Here is a 20,866-nt window from a genome sequence, read left to right on the forward strand (position 1 = left end):
TTATATTTCGATTTAAAACAAGAATTAAGTCAAAATGTTTACACACAAATATGTGGTAGAAAATGGTAGAATTTTTCAAACTTCTTTGCTGAAAGATAGAAATTAAAAAAAAACTTTTAGCAACCTAACCAACTAACTGAATAGCTTTATATATTTTCTACTGATTAATGACAACTATCATATCAAATGATAAATATACTTAAAAGTGAAATTGCATATATTACTTCATTTTTAACAATGCTTATATATGAACTAACTTTTGGCAAGAATGAATTTCTTCTTGGGGTAGTTAGGTGGCACAGTGGATAGAGCCCCAGTCCCTGAGTCAAGGGGACCTGAGTTCAAATTTGACCTTAAAAACTTAAAAATTACTTAGCTGTGTGACCTTGGACAAGTCACCTAGCCCCATTGCCTTGCAATCAGCAAGGGTGCCTATAATTGGAGTCAGAAATTTGGAATCATCTCCATAATAATCAGTTCACCTTGTGGTTTATTAATTACTTGGGGAAAGATTCTAAATACTTAAAGAGTCTGTTTAGAAAACAGGTATTATCTATCACTTTTTGAAAATGTTCTACACACTGCTTTGGGCAATCAATGGCTTTGCCTGTGGAAAAAGCCTGGGCTTTTCCTTTCCTTCAAAAAAATGAAAACAGATGTATTTTTATGCTAAAGTAAATCACCTATTCCTAACTTAAACAAGTTTATGTAATTTGTAGATTTTTTTCTTAAGAACCAAAAACTATACTTTAACAAAATAAGCCTTCAAGGGATTGTTTTGGATTTAGTTTTCTACTTAAAGCTTGAACATCTCCCAGAGTTCTTAAGAACTCCTCTTTTGGTCTAGGGATTTGTAGAAAGTTCTAATCAGAGGCGGCTAGGTAGCGCAGCGGATAAAGCACTGGCCCTGGAGTCAGGAGTACCTGGGTTCAAATTCAGTCTCAGACACTTAATAATTACCTAGCTGTGTGGCCTTGGGCAAACCACTTAACCCTATTTGCCTTGTGCAAAAAAAGACCTAAAAAAAAAGTTCTAAGCAGGAAGCAACCAACTAAAATTCATATATTTCTAGGATTTACTAGCAAGCAACAAATATACATGTAGATATAATCCTTGAAAAAATTCAGAAGTTTTATTTTAAATGATATTGTCCAGCACAGATTGTGTAGCATCAAATTTTATTAATCTCTCCCAAGCTAGAAAATATATCCACTGAGACTTGGGCCTTCATGTTTGCCTAGGCCATTGTTTCCAAGTCTAGTGCTTTTTTTTATTATACCATTCCCCCCTATAATTTGTGCAATATAATTGGAATATAAAACTGAAAATATCCCCATAACATTATGTATATCTTCTTATTTATAGGGATTTGTTGTAGTTAAAATGCAAGAAAATTGATATGGCTGAATAAGATATATTCAACAAAGTTTCCTTTCAAATATAAATTCAGATGGGCCACTGTAGATAAAACACTGGACCCAGAGTCAAGAGGACCTGATTTCCAATCCATTTTCAGACACTTAATAACTATGTCTGACTAAGTCATTTTAGCCTTGTTTGCCTCAGTTTCTTTACTTGGGTATTATAATAATAGCACCCCTTGCCAACATTGTTGTGAGGATAAAACGAAAATATTTGTAAAGTGCTTGGCAAACCTGAAAACACCATATAAATATTAATTATGATTATAAGAGGCTGAATTGTCAGCCAAACATGTCCAAAGTACATGTTTTACTGTTAAATAAGTAGCAGCATGTATTCAACCTCTAGCCTTATTATAAATTAAAAATAAACTAAAACTACTCTTTAAAACCTGATTATCTTGGACACTAAACCCTTTGATTTCATAGGCTCAGAAATATGTTGTGCTGATTTCTGATGACTTGTTCCCATCTCTCTTAACTTCCCACCCCCAATATGCCTTTTGCCTCTCATTGTTGGTTAGGGTGTCTATCTCATGTTACCTTCTCCATTTGTCAACAAATCAGCAAAGTACAGTACCTCATATTTCTAAGGAATTTTTTTTTAACAAGGAAACATAAATTCAGAAATAATATATGAGATAAATAAAAATTTAAAAATACCACCTAGTGTATACTGGATAGAATCCAATTTTACTTGCCTCTTCCAAGCTAGAAATTTCTAGCTGAATCCTTATGCACCATGAAGGCTTTGAAACCTATAGATTGTTCCCATATGACTTAACAATGAGAATTCAACTGCTTTCCTTAGAATACCTCCTACTACTTGACTCAGGCAGGTTTTCTGTACATAGTACATTGGTTGGTCAGTAATAAAATGCTATGTTTAGTCCTAGTTAATTAAGAAGCTTTCAAAGGTAATGCTTCATTTTTTACATTCTAACTTAAATGCCACCTATTCTAAGTAAGTAGAGTGCCTTAATTCCCCTCCATCTTGATAAAAGAGGAGGGAAAGAAGGGGAAACTCATATACATAATACTCCTACTAAGTCTGCCAAATATACTTTAAATATAAACATGCAGTATTGAATTTTTACAAGTAATATATGTTTCAAACCAAAATGAGATGAATTATTCCAGCCAGGTCAGTGTAGGAAACTTTTAAAATCTGGGATTATGCAACTCTTATTTCCTCTTCCAGTCAGTCACTCATAAACTGGAAAAACAAACTTTTCTCCTTTTTGAGTTCCATAGTGATTTTTATGTTAAGAATGAATTGCTCTGAAAGGAGGGAGTGTGGGAGTTTTTTTCCTACACAGAAAGCAGCTATTACTTTCAAAATGTGAATTGTTATGTAAATCATTCATAAGTGAACCAAGTTATGATGCATCATACAGAGTGGGTAGGTTAGCACAGTGGAAAAAATACCCTACATATCCAATAAATTGAATTATGTTCAAATCCTTGCTCTGAAACTTCATAGCTATGTGACTTTGGACATTTTACAATGATTTCTCTGGACCTCAGTTTCCTAATTGGTAGAATGAGGGAGTTAGATAAATGATCTCTAAGGTCTCTTCAAGTTCTAAATCTGTTTAATTTCTCTGGACCTTAGTTTCCCAATTGGTAAAATGAAGGAGTTAGATAAATGATCTTCAAGTTTTCATCAAGTTCTAAATCTGTGATCCAGTAACCCTATCAACATTATCCATAAACGGTGATCCCATGACCATAGTTTAATGGATAGAGCACTGACCTCAAGAGTTAGGCTGCCTCTGAGAGCTACTTTGTCTATGTGATCCTGAATCATTTTAATTTCTCATTTCCCCAAGGAAACTTTTAAAAAATATATTTTTTTTTCTTCTCGAGGGAGTGACCCACATCACTGGAATTATATTTTAAAAAAAACTTAAAAGAATTGTTAGATCAGTTAGATCATCAGAAATCACTGTTCTTTTTCTGATAGTGGTCTGAAATAATCTGATGAATTTCTTCATCGATGTCAATGAGAGGCAGCTTGTCATAAAGACTCAGACTTACTCAACTTGGGAATTAGAAAGATCTAGGTTCATGTTGTGCCTCTCACACAGACACTGGCTATGTGATCCCTGGGGCAGATCCCCCAACCTGTCCCTGCTCTAGACAGCATGTTAAGACTATATCATAGAGAAAGTCAGCTTGAATTGGTGGGCAGTTGCTTCACTAGCAGTTCCCTACAACTATGAAGTCACAAATCTAGACCTGACACTAGCAAATCTCAAAGATTAAAGGCCTAGCCATAAAGCAGAACCCTTCTCATATAGGTCTGTCTTTCACAAAGTTATATGACCTTTTATTTGAAGTTTTTATTTGAATATTGAACTATTTTCAGACTCATGAAGTAATAAAATCTCTAAGTTTACTTTCTATTACCTAGATTGGTACTTTATTTTATCCTAAATTAAACTATTTCAGGCTTCATTGGGTTATCTAGGTCTGGTTTAGAATGATTTGATGAATAAGACTGTGTTCACTTGATTCCCTTTGATATTTTATTGGGCATCATATCCTAAGTCTCTCTGTCGCCTTTCACTCTGGAAAGCACTAATCTTTTTATATGGTCCTTCCCAACCTACCTAACTCCCCACGATGATGATTTCAGTTGCCTCTCTCTAAACCTTCCCTAGTTCTGTTATATTCATTATGACATACCGGGACTGGGTACTGATTATTTTGTACCTGACTGATGTATTTTCATTTTTTGCTTCTAATGTTGTTCTTTATGTTGACTGACATTTTTCTGGCTTTTTGACCAAAGTCACACAATGAGATGTTGTCTTTGGAGAACAGTCTATAATGCCATCTAGTTCCCTTTGGGGCCTATATCCTTAAATGTTATTTATAATGAAGTGGTTCTGAATGAGGCAGCCATGGAATAGTGAAACGAGTTCTAGACTTAGGAACATCTGAGTTCAAATTTTCCCTCAGGTATTTACTGGGTAAGTTATTTAATTATAAGCCTCAGTTTTTTTATTTGCAAAATGAAAATAATAACACCTAATTCACAGGATTAAGATCCTCAGAAATAATAATATAAGTGAAATGTTTCCCAGGATTTAAAGCACTATATTATGATGGTCTAAAAGTATAGTTTACTTTTGCCAAGCCTTATGTTAAGATTCTTTATCTGAGATTTAAAGACAATGGGGGAAAAGGTAGAGTTTGTGAATAGACTTTGGGGGTGTGGGATAGGGGTCATGAATGTGGATGGGAAACTATATACATTTTTTTTACTAACTTCTAACTAAATTTAATATTTATTTAATTATACATTTTAAAAAGAACTCAGAGAAGAGTTTGGTTTTTGATTTTTTCCAGATAGTTGAAGGGATCTATTGCATCCAAAAAAAAAGGTTAAGAATCCCGGTCTTATACTTTCCCAAGCTGCAGTGTATTCAGTGACTTTTACCAGCACACTGGATAAACCTTTCTTTTAAATTTATCAGCAGTTTAATTCAGCAAACATTTAGCTGACTGCAGTGAACCAATCATTGCTGTTCAACTAGATATATTTTTGATTGACCCACCTTTAGCCCTGATGTGTATTATATAGTTCATAGATTATAGGAATGATTAATTGATGTATATTGTCATTGCCAACTCTTCAAAAATAAGTACAGTGATTTTTTTCAGTTACGGAATCCTATGGCAAAAAAGATCTCTTTATAAGGAACTCTATTTCGGAAAACTCTCAGACCTTCATAAATCATAGAAATCATAGCTTTATGCATCTCCAGCAAGAATTGAATGTATTTTTTAAATCAACCTTCAAAGTTTCTGTTTGTTTTTGAAGAGCCAACTCTTATATAAAATTGCGCAGTCAAGAGAAATGTGTTTTCTATGGCCCCTACTGTCTCTTTCTGTACTTTTCCAGGTATTTTCATATCAGTTTAAGGGTCTAATAATCTCCATACCTCATCAACTCATTCCCCTGCAAGACATTTTCTCTGATTGACTGATAACTTTTTAACATATACTAATTTTAATGTGTCATCTCAAACTAAAAATTCATTTTAAACCTCTTATCACTAATTATGGAATGAAACTTTGATGTTAATGGAATTTTAGGCCTTGACAAGCAGATGGGGAGACATCTTAGGGAGACCCCAAAATCACTCATTCAGTCTGGTTTTTTTAAAGGTTAAATTACATTTTCTCCCTCATGCTCTAGTTTTTCCCCCAATTATTTTCTCTCCCTTTCATCTCTTCCCCATTGAAAAAGGAAGAAAAATGAAAAAAAAACTCTTGTAAATGAAATATAGTCAACGAAAACAAATTTCCCACATTAATCATGTCCAGAAATGTATATACTGAGTCCATAATCTCTTTGTTAGGAGGTGAGTATTCTTTGAGCATTCTTCATATTTAGTCCTTTGTACTCTTGGTTGATCATTATTGGAATCAGAGTTAAGTTTTTAAATATTGTCATATTTCTGTGGATAAAATAATTTGTTTATATGAAGTTCACTATTTTGGAAAGAATGATACAAGAGAGGAAGCATTAAAAGTAGGGGCAGTAGTTGAATTTATTAACCCTTCTAGCTTGGTTGTTTGTATAAGTTCCTGTTGTTAATTATTGGAAAATTAAAAATTTGAAGGTGTTATAGGGAAAAATCTATATGATCTTACATCTAGCATTATTTGGTTGAAACATCTTTAGAATGTACTGTAAAATCTCTCAAAGTTCCTTATTTTTTATGACAACTAATTATTAACTTGTTCTAGCAATTGATACTAATTACTTAAACATCAAAAATAACAATTACAAGATCATATACATAATTTTATGTATTTTATTTTTTAAAATGGAATTGCTAAAAAAATTAGTTGCAAAAACTCAGTCACTAGAGGGCAGGGTAGACCTTTACTTTCCTGCCTGTTGTAGATGAAGATATAAAATATATGCATACACAGTCAGATTATGTTTTCCATATATTCTAGTTGTCTTTTTTTCTTGAAAATATGTCCCAAAGGTAATTTTTTGTTACAGTTAAAAATATTATTGATTTTCTCCAGAAGGAAAGTAGTTTTTTATATAGGGAGATCAGAAGAAATATTTCTCTGGAGAACACATTGGTGTTTACAAGAAGTAATGCATTAAAGCATGTCTTGTAAATGATGCACTGACACTGGATTACCTTGTAAAACCTTGGCAGAAAGGGAGTTTGTGAAGCCTGTGAGTTTTCATTAGTTACTAAGAATTAAGACAAAGAGAAGCATATAATATATATCTCTCTTTGTGACTTACAAAAAACGAGTCATTGACACCTTGCAATCCTGAGATGAGTCAACCCTAATCCAAACCTAATAACTATTCATACCCAGACCATATTAAATAATTGGCAAATGGATGGTTAGAAATTTTTCTGTAAATTTTGTGTCCTTCCATCATGTCTATCATGCTTTTTAGAGGTTTTCCTTAAAAGACATTTGGTCTTGATCCATGACTGTGATGCAATGGAGTAGGAATTACTTGTAGAATTAGGCACTATGTGTTTGAATTCAGGTCCAGTCACAAGTACTGTGACTGTGAGTAAATTATAGCCTCTCTCAGCCTAAGTTTCTTTATCTTGAAAACTGAGAAAATAATGCTTAGCCAACCAGCCACTAAGATGTTTAGAGGAAAAGTCTCTGTAAATTTTACTTATTGAATATTAGTTATTAGAAGCAAAAGTTGAGACAATAGGTTGAGAGATTTTAAAAAACGATCATATAAGATCAACAAACTACTTTAGAAATACAACTTATTTTTTTAATAGTTCACAGACTTCTTTAAATTAACCACTATTATGCATAAATACTTCCAGAAATTGTAATAAAATATAAACCGGACCTCACACATTGTGTATCCCTTTGTCTCTGGTTTATGTAGGAAGAGATTTATAGCTTAAAGGAGCCAGAAAGACAAGCAAACCCAGCCACCCTCATTTTACAGACAATGAAACTAAATTACAGAGAGGTTAGTTGACTTGTCCAGGTTAATAAGTTCCTGAGGCACTTTTAGACTGCCCCTGCCCTTGAGTAATTATATCAATATAATGTGAAATTGATAGTTCCCTTACCTTAACCTTCTCCGTAACCTGTTTTGTTTTGATACTGGTCTTCCCCACCACCACCCCAGCTTCTTTTACTCAAATCTCTTTCCCCTCTGTGTCTTAATACAGATTTAGGAAGGTTCAGAACACCAGAAACCCATACATAGAAACATGGAGCTCACAGCGAGATAGTAAAGCAGGCCAGCTGTAGGGATGGCAGATATTCTCAAAATGAAGGAGTTTGTTGGGGAGGACTGACTCAGGGCAATTAATTGTTATCATGTATGGACTCAGGAGACACTCTGGGATCTCAAAGGGAATACAAGAACCCTTCTCAAACCAGTAAATTCTGGTGAGGTTTTTATAGTACTCTTACTTGGGTCCAGCAGGACCAGATTTTGGAGGAAGAGTCTGAAGAGCCTGAAGCTGAGGATTGGTCCCGCTGATGCATACTAGCAGAGAAAGGAATGCTCTTGAGGATTTGGGATCCTCTCCACAAAGTGGTAACATGTATTCCCCACCTTAGTTTTTTCCCCTAAAAACTATGTCAAAATAATTAAATGTAACATCTTTGATTTTTTTTAAATGGAAGTCTAATATATACAGTTCTACCTTTCTTGAAGTCATAGTTAGATCATGGAATGAAAAGTCTTTATTGAATGTTAATTTTTTTTCTTTCCACTTACATTTAAAATTAAGTTAGAACCATACAGATGAGGCTTTTTGGAAAAAGCACAGAAAGATAGAGTGTATCTATTTATATTACAAACTCAGTAAAGAGGTAAATGATCAGAATGTAATTTTATAGTTTTGATTTAAAAATATATACACACTGATCTTGAAGATACAACTAAACCCTATCCCATCCCCATTCCTTACCAAGATAAGATGTTCTTAGCCAGTTCATTTTCTAAAAAGAAATAATTTGTCAGGTTTCAGTGGATGATGTTAATGTTAAGAACTAGCATTATTATAGCATCTGCTATATGTCAAGAGCTGTGTTAAGAACTTTATGAATATTATCTCATTTGATCCTTACAGCAACCAATGAGATGTTTGTGGAAATACCAGTAAATCTTAATGTATTATAGGAATGCTAGTAATTTTTCTGTTCACTGAAATAAAGGGCAAAAGGAAAGACTCATCAGACAGATGGCCTTTGCAGAAAGCTCTTTTTTCCCTTTCTTCTCTTTCTATCATTGTAGGCAGCTGCCTAAGTAACCCCCAAATCACCTGAACTTGGAGGCCTATTTTATTTACAAAAAAGCTTTTCTAAATCCTTTGCTCAAAGGTCCCAAAGTATTTTCTTTTAGCCATTTTTTTAATCCCACTTCAAAAGAATTCAATTTCAAGACTAGATATTTTTGTGTTGGGTAGTAGAAATGCTGAATTTGAAGTAATGCTGACTCTTCCATTGACTACCTTCAAGGCACAATGGGAGACCTGAGTTCATATATGGTATCAGGAACTTACTATGTAACCCTGAGCAAGTTGTTGATGTAAGGACAAAATAAGATGATATCTATAAAGTATCTGATACATAGGAAGCATTTGTTAATTTTTTTCCTTTTTCCCTAGCATCGTGACCTTGGGCAAATCACTTAATTTCCTGGGCCTCAGTTTCTTTATCTGTAAAATGAGGAATAGGATCGGATGATCCTTTAAGGTCTCTCTTGATACTACATCATGAATTTTCATCTTGGAACCACCTTTGACTCCTCTATCCCATTTCATACATCATTCTTTTTCTGAGTCTACTTAATTTTACTCCCTTGTTTTACAAAAATATAGATATTAAAATGTCCATATGTCTCTATATCTATCTGTCTGTCTGTCTATCCATCTAATCATATATTAACTCCTCTCTACTCTACCTTTGTTCGATTAGGAGACTTGCTTTGACTATTACAGTACAATCTTGACTTTCAGTCCATCTCCCCTACAGGCAAATTTTCATGTTGCTGTCTGTGTAGCATATCTATGTGTGTGTGCAAATATATCACCCCTCTATTAAAAAAAACAAACAAAAATACTTCAACGGTTCTCTTTTGTCTGAAAATAGCTCTTAATAACTTTTGAAAAGTCTTAAACAAATTGCTTCCAAACTACCTAATTCATTATACAACTTCCCAAGCTAAATCGAACTCCTTTGATTTCCCTGTTTTTGTTTTACTCCATCCTCTCCTGTCTACCTGCTACTGACTACACTATCTATCTGTGTGAAGTGGACTCCACATTGTACCTGCTGAAGTTCCTTCCATCAAGGCCCAATTTCTAACATGAAGCCTTCCTTGGCCTACCTGTCAGAAGAAAATATCATCATCTTTTTTTTCTTTTTTTGTTCTTTTTAAAAATTGTAAACTTTAAATGAAGAGAGAACTTCATATTCAAAGAAGAGAAAAAATTGCATATAAAACCATGAATATTTTCTACATTTAAATTATTTATATTTTAAAGTATTAAATTTAAGTTGTGCCAACCATCCCCTGCTTGACTGTCCCAAAATTCCCTCTGCTTTCTTCAATAAGCTTTAAGTGCTTCAATGACATTCTTTTCTCTTCTTTTTTGTATTCCTCTCATATTCCTCCTCTTCTTCTCACAACTCTTTTCTATTCTTCCCCTGTAAACACTCTTCCTTGATATAAATAAATATCCTTAAACAAAACAAATTCATTCACACATTGGGTCACAGCCTATATTTGTCATTCTTTGTTTTGTTGTTGTTGTTGTCTTTTGCAAGGCAAATGGGGTTAAGTGACTTGCCCAAGCCACACACCTAGGTCATTATTAAGTGTTTGAGGCTGGATTTGAACTCAGGTACTCCTGATTCTAGGGCTGGTGCTCTATCCACTGCGCCACCTAGCTGCCCCCTATTTTTCATTTTTCATCTACTATCATCTCTCTGCCCAGAGTAGCTTTATCATCATTCATCCAGAGTTGATTGGTCTTTGCATTGATTAGTGATCTTAAGTCTTTCACAATTGTTTTCCTTTGCAATGATTTAGTTATTGTACAAATTGTTCCCTTCTCACTTCATTTTGAATCAGTTCTTTTAGGCCTTTACAGGTGTTTTTTCTGAATCTATGCCTTTTTTTTCTTCATTTATTATGGCACAATAATATTCCATCACATTCATAAGTCGTAATTTGTTTAACCATTCCTCAACTGATGAAACCCACTTCATTTCCAGTTCTTTGATCAAACAAAGAAGACTGCTGTAAATGTGTTTGTAACAAAAAGCATTTATGTAGAACTTTAAGGATTGCAAAACATTTTTTATATGTCAGTTTATCTGCTAAGGAAGGAACCTCAGAAACCATCTAGTACAACCCCCTTATCTTACAGAAAAGAAAACTGAGATGCAGATTAAGTGCCTTGAATAAGGTCACACAGGGATTGTAATTGTTTTTCTGTATATGGACCAGTATTGGTCTCTTCTTAAATTTCTCATGGAACTTTGAGTGAATCTTCCCTTTCATATCTTGCTCTCCTTATAGCATAGTTATTTGCATATATTGAATGAATAAATGCATATTTAAGGGGGGGAATGCTGATTTTTCAGTATAACCTCTTGGTTGCAGATTTATCTTAAATCATTGACTTTTACAAAAATTATATTTGGAATTTAAAAAAACCCTGTATTTGAGGGATAATGTTAAATCCAACTTCCCCTACCCATTTCCTAATATAATACCAGCCAAACAATAGGCTAGCAACTAAAGCGAATAATCAATACTTAGGCAAAACAATGGGAAAGGAGCTGTTTTAAACTTATTTATACAGAACATATTATGTTACAAGTCCAGAACTAGAAAGAGAGGGGTACTAGTATCATATCTCTAGGAAAACAGATTTACTTTCAGTTCCTCTGGAACTGGAACATACTCTATGTTTATAATTTAGGAACAACTAGAGAAAATTACCTGACATAAAAACTTTTGTGATATGAGAGCATAATGTAACAGCTTTTATATTGTGTCTTTGATTAATGTAAAAGGCTTGACCTGTTAAGTAGTTTCATTAATATTTTCATTTATCAGTGATCAAAATGTCTTTTGCAATATTCATTTCTTTAGTATGTTATTAATCTAGTTTAAGACATGTTTCCAAGTACCACAGAAAAAAATCTCCACCATTCCTTTTTCAGAGGAATATTCATATTTAGTGTCCTTAGTGTCTGAAAAGGGGAGTCTCATAAAGTCTAATTTGTAGCAAGCATAAAGAATTATTGTTTTAATTAATTAATTTTTACATTTCATTTAGCTCTATAGAGGATGAAAAAGATCAGTTAACATATGAACATGACAAATTTTTCATTTGTGAAAAACCAATTCTTTCTGTTAAAATTCTGCAATAGATTTAGCCTCATAACATATTTGTATTTATTTTTCTTAGAAACAAACTAAACTTGCTTAGATGCCAAATATGTCTTAATTTTATACATATTGTAAAAGACATTTAGTTATCTTTTATTTTTATCAAGGAAAATGCTAATATTCTATTCTTTCATATAGCACCATCATGTATTTTTAAATGTTCAATTAAGACTACTTTTTGAATTTTAAAAAAATCGTGTCTACAAACATAAGACTTACTGTTCTTTCGGGGTACGGTGGGATACTGATCCTAGTCTTTATATAGTTATACCGAAATCTGATATGTAAATTATATGTTAAAGAGTCTTCTATTTAAAATAGTTCCTTTAGTTGAGGTCAGTGAAAAGAAAGTTTAGGTAAAATGATAGTCTACCTCTCTATTTCCTCTGTCTGGGAGGGAAATGATAAGGAATGTTGCATTTGTGCATCTAAATAGTTAAATGCTGAAATACTTATGTAGTGTACCAAAAAAAAAAGCTAAGGGGTCAATGATTGAATGTTTTGTTGAAGCAAATTTCTTATTACTATCACAGTGGTAAAATACTCATTTCCGGAAGATTGACCGGATTTTGCAGAACCTGAAAAAATAAATCACTTTAACACTTACTTTTGACATAACAATTAGAGAGCTACACATTACCATTCTAGGAGAAATATATATTTTTGAGGAAAGAACTCTTTATCTATTCCACAAACAAGCATGAAGATTTGGGATAAAGGTCTTTGAACATGGCTTATATTGGAGGAAAATCCATGATGTAATGGAGTGGTCATAATTTGTGATTTTGCATATGACTTATGTGGTCCTATCCTTGTCATTTTGCCATATATATAGTTGGATATGTGGAAATATTATTTTAAAATATATTTTAATTAATTAAATTGATATATTTTGTTTTATGTCACTAAAATTTCTCCTAGTGTCTATTGCCCTTCTTTTCCCAAAGAGCCACCCTACATAAATATTTTTAAAGAAAAAGATCATCATCAAAACCAATTATTATATTAGAAAAAATTCTGAAAATGTCAATGTTTATTATTATTTTCCCAGAGCATAGAGCTATCCACAGACTTGGAATTTGCATTGTCATTGCACAGTTACCTTCCCAAGAGATAAGAACCATTTTGAACACTATCAAGTGATGTGGAACATCCAGGTTAAAATGTTCTAGATCATGGTGCCAGGGATAAAATGGTTTCTTATTTTCATTGGATCAAATTATCAAAACAGTTACCCTTTTAGGCCAAAGTATATTTATGGCCATTCTTTGTTTTGCCATTTTTTTTTTGGAATCTCCTCAAAGAACAGTTTAAGTATGTTTTATCAAATATTTTCAATTATGATGCCAAAGACATTTGTTTGTATTCAAATGGTTTCAAAGTCTGTTTCTCTTTTTTCTTTTTTTCATTTTTTACTAAATAGTTACAACTAGTTAATGTCCCCCCCGTTGGTGAGATTGAGACAAAGAGAATTCCTTTTTCTCACATACTACTCTTTCTTTGGTCTTTTTCTTGTATTAACTTTCTCTTGCTCCTTTCTCTTGGGCGTAAATGAGGGTTAAAAAAATAAAGTAGAAAGGTTCTTCCCTGTCTTTGAGTGGGCCCATTTCCTTTATCTTTTAGGAAGATGGGGGAAAGAGAAGAAAAGGAAAGATGGAAGGGCCACTGGAGATTTTTGCAATTTCTTCAAAGTAAGGAGAGTGAGAATCTACCAAGTGAGAAACCAAAATACTCTATTGTTCTTTTTTTAATGTATAATGTTGTTTTTAAACTGAAATAGTCAATGGAAACTGTATACTCAAGGGTTGTCATCTGGTTTAAGGTCAAGGTACCTGTTTCTTTTCACAGAAATTGATTTTTGTTGACTCCTTTTTATGGATAATGACCCTTTTATTAGGTACTATGTGGAACATATATAACAGGATCCAAGAGAATTCCTACCTCACATAATCTGAGAGAAAAGATACAAATAAAGTTAAATAACTACTTAGAATTTAATAGTCTTAAGAAAATAGCAGGCAGTAGTTAAAAGGTGTAGTATATAATAATGACTAAATGAATGGTTAAAAAAAATACCTAAGCATAGTGGGAATTCAGAGCCTTGAAAGAAACATTTCATCTTGAAGTGATCCAAGACGACTCCAAAGAGCTGATAGATTTTGAGCTAGGCCTTCAAGGATGGTGTATAATCTGAATGAATGGGAAAGAGTAATGAAAGTATTCCTTTCATCTTCAGTTGTTAAAAAGTAGAGAACAAGTTTAGACTTTAAAAGCACCTCTCTTCTAGAATATTGCTGAAAAACCAAGTCAAAATATAAGTATTAAATAGAATATCTGTATAGTGCTTAACACAGAGCCTGGCAAATAATTGGTGTTTTTTAAATACTTATTCCCTTTACGCATTTAGGAAGGAGAGGGTAAGGGAGAGAAAAATGTTATTGGGAAATAATATATGAACCCATTAGACTTGATTATTTGTGGAGGACCAATTCAGCTGAGAAGACATTAGGACAAGCTTTTGGAGGTCCTTAAATGCCAGGCTATGAAATTTAGGTTTTATCTTATGATCTTTAAATCTATATTAGGGGAAGGAGGCATAAAATAAACACAGAGGAAGAAGAAAATGAGATGTTAATAAACATGAGATGGTAGTCATGGGAATAGAAAGGAAGAGACAGATTGTAAAAGACATTTTGAACTATGAATTTATAAGCTTTTGTGGACAAGTCCTTTTATTTATTTTCTGCTTATTCCATTACTTAAAGAATAGTCATATGATCATAGATTTAGTCTATAGACTCTAAGGAATAACCTCATTTTACAGAAGAGAAAACACACACACACACACACACACACACACACACACACACACACACAGAGAGAGAGAGAGAGAGAGAGAGAGAGAGAGAGAGAGAGAGAGAGAGAGAATGAATGAGATGAGAATGATTTGTCCAGGGTTATCTACTGTTAAATGTCTAAGGCAAAATTTGAACTCAAGGCTTCCTGATTCCCAGGTTCAATGCTTTTATCTGCTCTCCCATATTACTAGGCTAATCTTTAGAGATTAGCTATTAAATATTCTACTACATATATGGCATGGGAAAAGATACCATTTTTTACATTTATAGATACAGTGTAAATTCAGATACTACTCCATTTTGGCATAGGCTATTAATCTGGATCAATTTAGATTATTTCAATAGCCTTCTGGTTGATCCCTGCCACTACAATCCATCTCCACCTAACTGTCAAAGTGATCTTCCCAAAATGCAGATGTGATCATATTAATCTATTTAATAAACTCCTTGACTCCCTATCATCTCAAGGCTCAGATAATAAAATATTTCTTTTTTGGCATTCAAAGTCCTTTATAACCTGCCCCTTCCCATCTTTCCAGTATTTATATAACTCATCTCCATCCCCACCTCAATGGATTCTATGATCCAATGAAACCATCTCCAGATTCTAGGAATTTTTACTTGTGGTCCCCCATGCCTGGAATATTCTTCCTCCTCATTGATGCCTATTGGCTTCTTTAATATCTCAGCTAAATTTTGCCTTCTGCAGGAAGCCTTTTCTATTCTATCCTAATATCTACCCTCTATTACTTCTAGTTTATCTTATATATAGTTTTTTTGTATATAGTTGTTTTCTTGTTCCCTCTCCCCTTGCACCCTCCCATTAGACTGACTTCCTTGAAAACATAAACTTGTCTTTTGCCTTTTTTTGTATCCCTAGGGTTTAGCACAGTGGTTGGCAATATATTAGGTCCTTAATAATTATTTATTGACCAAGTTCCACTCAATAAAAATGTATTTATATACTTGCTGTGTGGAGAGAAGACTAAGCTAGACATTTGGGAAAAACAAATTTATATTAGTCATAGTCCCTGAGCTTAAAGATATGTAGCCAATTATAATGCATAATAATATCCAAGTTTATTTAAGGGATAGATAATCAAATTCAAGGTAAGATTCAAGCTTCCTCCCCTTTTCCCCTTGCTCATGGAGGAGTATTTGAGATAGGCCCTAAAATATGGGTAAGAATTCACTAGGTTCAGGGGAGGAAGGAGGACCTCCTTCTAGTCACAGCCCATCAGATGACCCTGAATGTACTCAAGGACAGGACACCTCATGGGAATAGACAATAATCCATCTATTTCAGCTGGAGCATTTAATACTTGGCATCAGACTGGAAAGGCAGAAGAATGGTCTGTAAATGACCTTGGCTATCAGGCAAAGAAAGCTTAATTTGACTTATTCGACAATATAGAGCAATTGAAGATATTTGAACCAAGGAGTGATCTTGTGAGATCTTTGGATGAGCAAGATTATTATTCTTTAGCTATTTTTCACACGCTGTCCCCTTTGCCTGAAATATGATGGTATTTCTGTCTCCTTGATTCTCTGACTTTTTTCCAAATCCCATTCAAAAATCCTACCTTCTACAAGAAACCTTTTTTAATACCCCTTAATGTTGTAATTTACCTTCCCTCTAATGATTCTTTCTCATTTGTGTGTAGTTATTTTAATGTTCTCTCCCCTTTAGAGTGAGTTCAAGAGTAAGGACTGTGTTTTGTTTTCCCTTGTGTCGCTAGCATAGCATAGTACAGAAAGAGGGAGGAAAGGACAGATGTGATCTGTAGGACAAAAACTTAAGAACTGGTAAAACTCTGAATTTAAAACTAGAAAACCTGAGTTCAAATCTTCCTTCTGTCAGGGAGTAGTACTTATATTACCTTGGACAAGTCAATGTTCCTCAATTTTGTCATCTGTAAAAATACAAGGTTGAACTTCATGGCCACAAAGATCTCTTTCAATTCTAATCAATACTCAGTTTTATTTAAAAAGTTAAATGGAATGATCAGACAGAACCACAAAATTTCAAACATTGGACACTGAATGAATGCATGGTAGTGCCACAAATTAAAAAAAAAAATTAAAGTCCAAAAGAGAATAGGCCCAGAGAAAAGATAAAAAGCTCTGTTTTGGATCATTTTTAAGTTCTAACAGGATATGACACAGAGGATAGAGTCTTTGTAACTCAATATATAAATGCTTGCTCTGAAGATGATGTCCATAAATGGAAGTTTCCTATAGACATTTGAAGATTTGGATATGAAGCTTCTGTATTTAAAAAAAAAAAAATTCCTCCAATAGGAGCTCTTTAAAAAAGTCCTCATTTTCTCACTTATAGATAAGTATTCCCCAAATATATGAAAATTGATTTATTATCTTTAGTATCAATTTTAGTTATTCTAATTGATTATGAAAGATTACCTAATTAACCAAAGAGTGGTTGGTATGATAAGAAGAAAAAACACTGAGATTTGAAAATGAAAAATTATAACCAAAATAAATGTGACATGGAATATTCTGGACAAATTAAATTTTTCTTTGTAATTTAGTTTTAACTAGAAACTCCATTTTTGTTTCAGCACTCTTTCCTAATCTTGTAATAAACAGTAGCTCATTTTCTTTTTTAATAAGTAAATATCATTGAATATTTGAATATCTTGCTGTTTCTCAGAATTGGTATGCAGATCTATAATTATTGTAAAATATTGTGGATATAGAAAATTTAAGAGATTTAAACGGAGTATTTATAGACCTCAGGACTACCCATGGAGGTTCTTTGCTTCTGCAATAGATTATTCTTGTGATTTGTCTACTTTATATAAAAAAAATGGTGTGCACAAAATAATACTGCTTAGGGAGAAGCACAGAATCCATAAAGCTAGAACTAAAAAGAACCAGAAGCCCAACCCTCTGTCTTGAAGGTGACAAGAGTGATTTCTGGATAAATAGTATGCAACTATATAGGGTAGCTCCAAAGACTTAGTGAGCTTTAAATAATATCTTAAAACTGTATTAAAAAACTTTTTTGTATGCCTTGTAATTAGATTTCATTTCATCACTAGATAATATCTGTGAAGACATCGTGTTTTACAAAAATCAATATAAAACATCTTCCTTTGTAGAACACTGTATTTTCAGAAACAATTAATGATATTTGGAACATATTTTGGCTGACCGATATTTTTGTTCTCTCATGTATTTTTTCCCTCTTTCTACAACCTGCTGTTACTCAAACTGAGTTTGTTTTAGGCTCACAAACACAAAGCAGCTGTCTGAAATATGTTCTTTGACTCAGCTGAGCTTCTGCAGTTTCCCAACAAAAGTTATTTGAATTCACTAGTGTAAAGAAATCAAAATAAACATTCAGATTAGACATTTGCTGCCACAGTATTAACTTTTATATAGCATTTATCATTGAAACCCACATAGTTTGTTGTCAATTTTTTTCCAGTTAGGCTAATATATTGTATGTTACAGTCATTTCCCTATATACCTTCCTTGGAATTCTCCTCTGGAACAAAGAGGAAAAAACTCCACTATAGTTAGTAACAACAAAAAAAAACACACACATTGCTTTTTTTGATTGACCTCATAATTTCTGGTAATATATCAGACTGTAGGATCCCCACCTCATCTCTTTATTGAGAGAAGGGAAATTTCTTTTATTATCTTTTTCTTTTTTTGAGACTAGGATTGAGTTATTCTGCTGCTGAATTTTGATAGCTTGCAACTTAAATGCTATCAACTGGAATATTGTTGGAAGTACTAAATTCTAAGGACCGAAAGAATTAAGATGAGTCTTCACTATAACTATCTATTGCTCTACCCACTGGAGACTATCCAGTGGAGTTTCCAGATTATTCTGATTGTACCATACCAACACAGTTTTCAGAATTTGGAAGTGAAGGTAGAGAGGCCATGGTGGAGGGAGAAATGGTTTTTTACTGTTCTGTGAAAATAGGTGAATAGTTGAACTTAACACAGAAAATCAGTTCAGACCATGAAATGGACAAGACCAGGAACATATTTAGAATGATATCCCCAAAGACTTTTGAACTGTGTAAAATAAAGTGTGAAGCATAAAAACAGTTCACACATTTTATTAGAGTCATATGAGGCTGCAAATAGCAATTCTATCCATGACTGATAGTTGTAAATATTTAGGCAATAAAAAGTGTTGATGTTTATGGAACTGAATGTCTATGGTGGAAGATAATGTTAAAAAAAAAGATCTTCGGTTTAAGTGTTTTAGGAAACTTACTTAGATTTCATTAGATATGAGGTCTCATCATTATTTGTAGATCCTCCAGTGACACAGATTGCTACCCATCCCTGCCTTTTCATCCAATATAATTCTTAGACATGTCTTTCCATAAATCCTCCATAAGAGATCTACCCAATATGCTTGAACCTTTCTCCTAAGTCTCTTTACATAGGTTTGTGCCAGTATATCATTTGTTACCTTTCACTCTGTGTCTGACTTTATTCAGATGTTCTGACAAATTCCAGGGATTTTTTTGTTTTCTGAAGATTTCCCCCCCACTCAAAAATCAGTGTTAAGATATATACAAAAATTCAAAAACTCTATACTTGCAGAGTGATGAGTGATATCTCACTAAAAAATTTATTAAACTTTTAAGTGAATAAAATAATTTTAATTTAAACTGGGGCATGGTCTGATGCCTAGAATGTTGAAATGAGAGCTATCCACAAAATTCTGTTGATCAGTCACTTGTTTTGGGGAACTTGTCCAAAATTTTAAACTGGTAGGGGTTCAGAGATCATTTAGCCCAAACCTCCTCATTTTGTGCAATTGAGGAAACTGAGACAAAAAAAAGTTAAATAATTTGTACATGTTTTGTAGCTGTTGATCTCAGATTCCTCAGTATGAAGACCACATGATCTCTTAAGTGCCTTTCTAACCGCAACATTATAGGATTTGGGGATTTAGTACTATAAAGTAATTTTGCTTTATTAATGTTTTGTTTTTAATTCCACAGTCATTTCCTGATATCTCTTTTCTTTGAATTATATTGTAACAAAGAAAACTGTTTAAACAAAATGGTTACTATTACTGCAGTAATTATTATGTGTGATTATCTCTGGTTCAGTATTCTTTGCCCACATACCGCTTTTATTTCTTCACATGTTTCTCTGAATTCCTTATACTTGCCTTTTCTATTAGCACAAGTGTTATTTCATCACATTTATATACTACAATTTGTTGGACATACAGTTGGTAAACATGTACTTTCCAATATTTTCATAACAAAAGATTTTAGGAGAGTTTTGAAGACAGTTTAAGTACCTATTGTTTTAGACACTGTGAGAAGTACTTGAGGGTACCCCCACATAAAAAATTGCAAAAGATAGCCCATGGCCTCAAGGAATTTTGAAATCTAATGAAGGGAAAGATTGTAGATAAATAGAGAGGACTGGATAATGATATTCCAGAGAACAGTGGCATATAAGATTGAACATAAAACTTAAAAGTATGTAAGGCAGACAGATTTAGTTTCAGAAATGAAATAAATGTATGTTGCAGCCATTTTGTTTCCCATTGCTAAAATTTAAGTACTTTGTAGTTGAAATTTTTCCCATATAGAGCTTTATATTAACAAGTAGTATTTCCCCAGTTCTGGTTTCCCAATCCCTTTCCTTCCCTTGGATTGTTTCCTTTTTGTCAAGTTGTATTGTTTTCTATCAATTCAGCCATTAATTTCCCAGGCAGTTAAAGAATGAAAATTAGGTTACTCAAGATAGAAATAGGTTCTCTTTTATGATGAATTTTAAATCTTACAGTCTTCCTGATAGTAAGATCTCTTTCAAACTTTTCCTTAAATAATGTCTCATTTAATTTTCACTTAATCATATACCTTATGAAAAAAGGTGATGTAACTCTATAGAACTTCCACTTAAGGTTAACAAATTTCTTAGAATTAAATTTATAATATACTTCCCCTCCTTTTTTTAACATTCAAAATCTACAAATTTTAACTTAGGATATAAATAAACTTTTTTTTAATGGAGTTACATGGCCGTAAACCATAAAGTTAATGATTTTTCTCACCTCAAAATTCACTAAATAAGTGAACTTTGGATGGATTTAATCCAAACCATTAGTTACACTCATAAGG

The 20,866-nt window shown here is 33.1% G+C and overlaps 1 protein-coding gene and 1 non-coding gene across 16 annotated transcripts in view; one reads left to right on the forward strand and one right to left on the reverse strand.

Moving 5' to 3' along the window:
- LOC141507078 (HMG box transcription factor BBX-like) overlaps positions 1-20,866 on the forward strand; it is a 369,819-nt gene that overhangs the window by 154,816 nt on the left and 194,137 nt on the right. For 2 of the 15 annotated variants that reach the window (XM_074214420.1, XM_074214426.1), the window contains one exon: positions 13,495-13,586. The exons of 11 other annotated variants lie outside the window; for them this stretch is intronic. The gene's annotated coding sequence lies outside the window, so the exon portion shown is untranslated. The remainder of the gene's footprint in view (positions 1-13,494; positions 13,587-20,866) is intronic. 2 more of the 15 variants (XM_074214422.1, XM_074214429.1) reach the window with 1 other exon arrangement.
- LOC141510781 (U6atac minor spliceosomal RNA) lies at positions 11,889-12,012 on the reverse strand. Its single transcript, XR_012475181.1, has one exon. It is a non-coding gene; the product is annotated as a U6atac minor spliceosomal RNA (small nuclear RNA).

This window comes from Macrotis lagotis, chromosome 1 (genome assembly GCF_037893015.1).
Source record: "Macrotis lagotis isolate mMagLag1 chromosome 1, bilby.v1.9.chrom.fasta, whole genome shotgun sequence".
Lineage (NCBI taxonomy): Eukaryota > Metazoa > Chordata > Mammalia > Peramelemorphia > Peramelidae > Macrotis > Macrotis lagotis.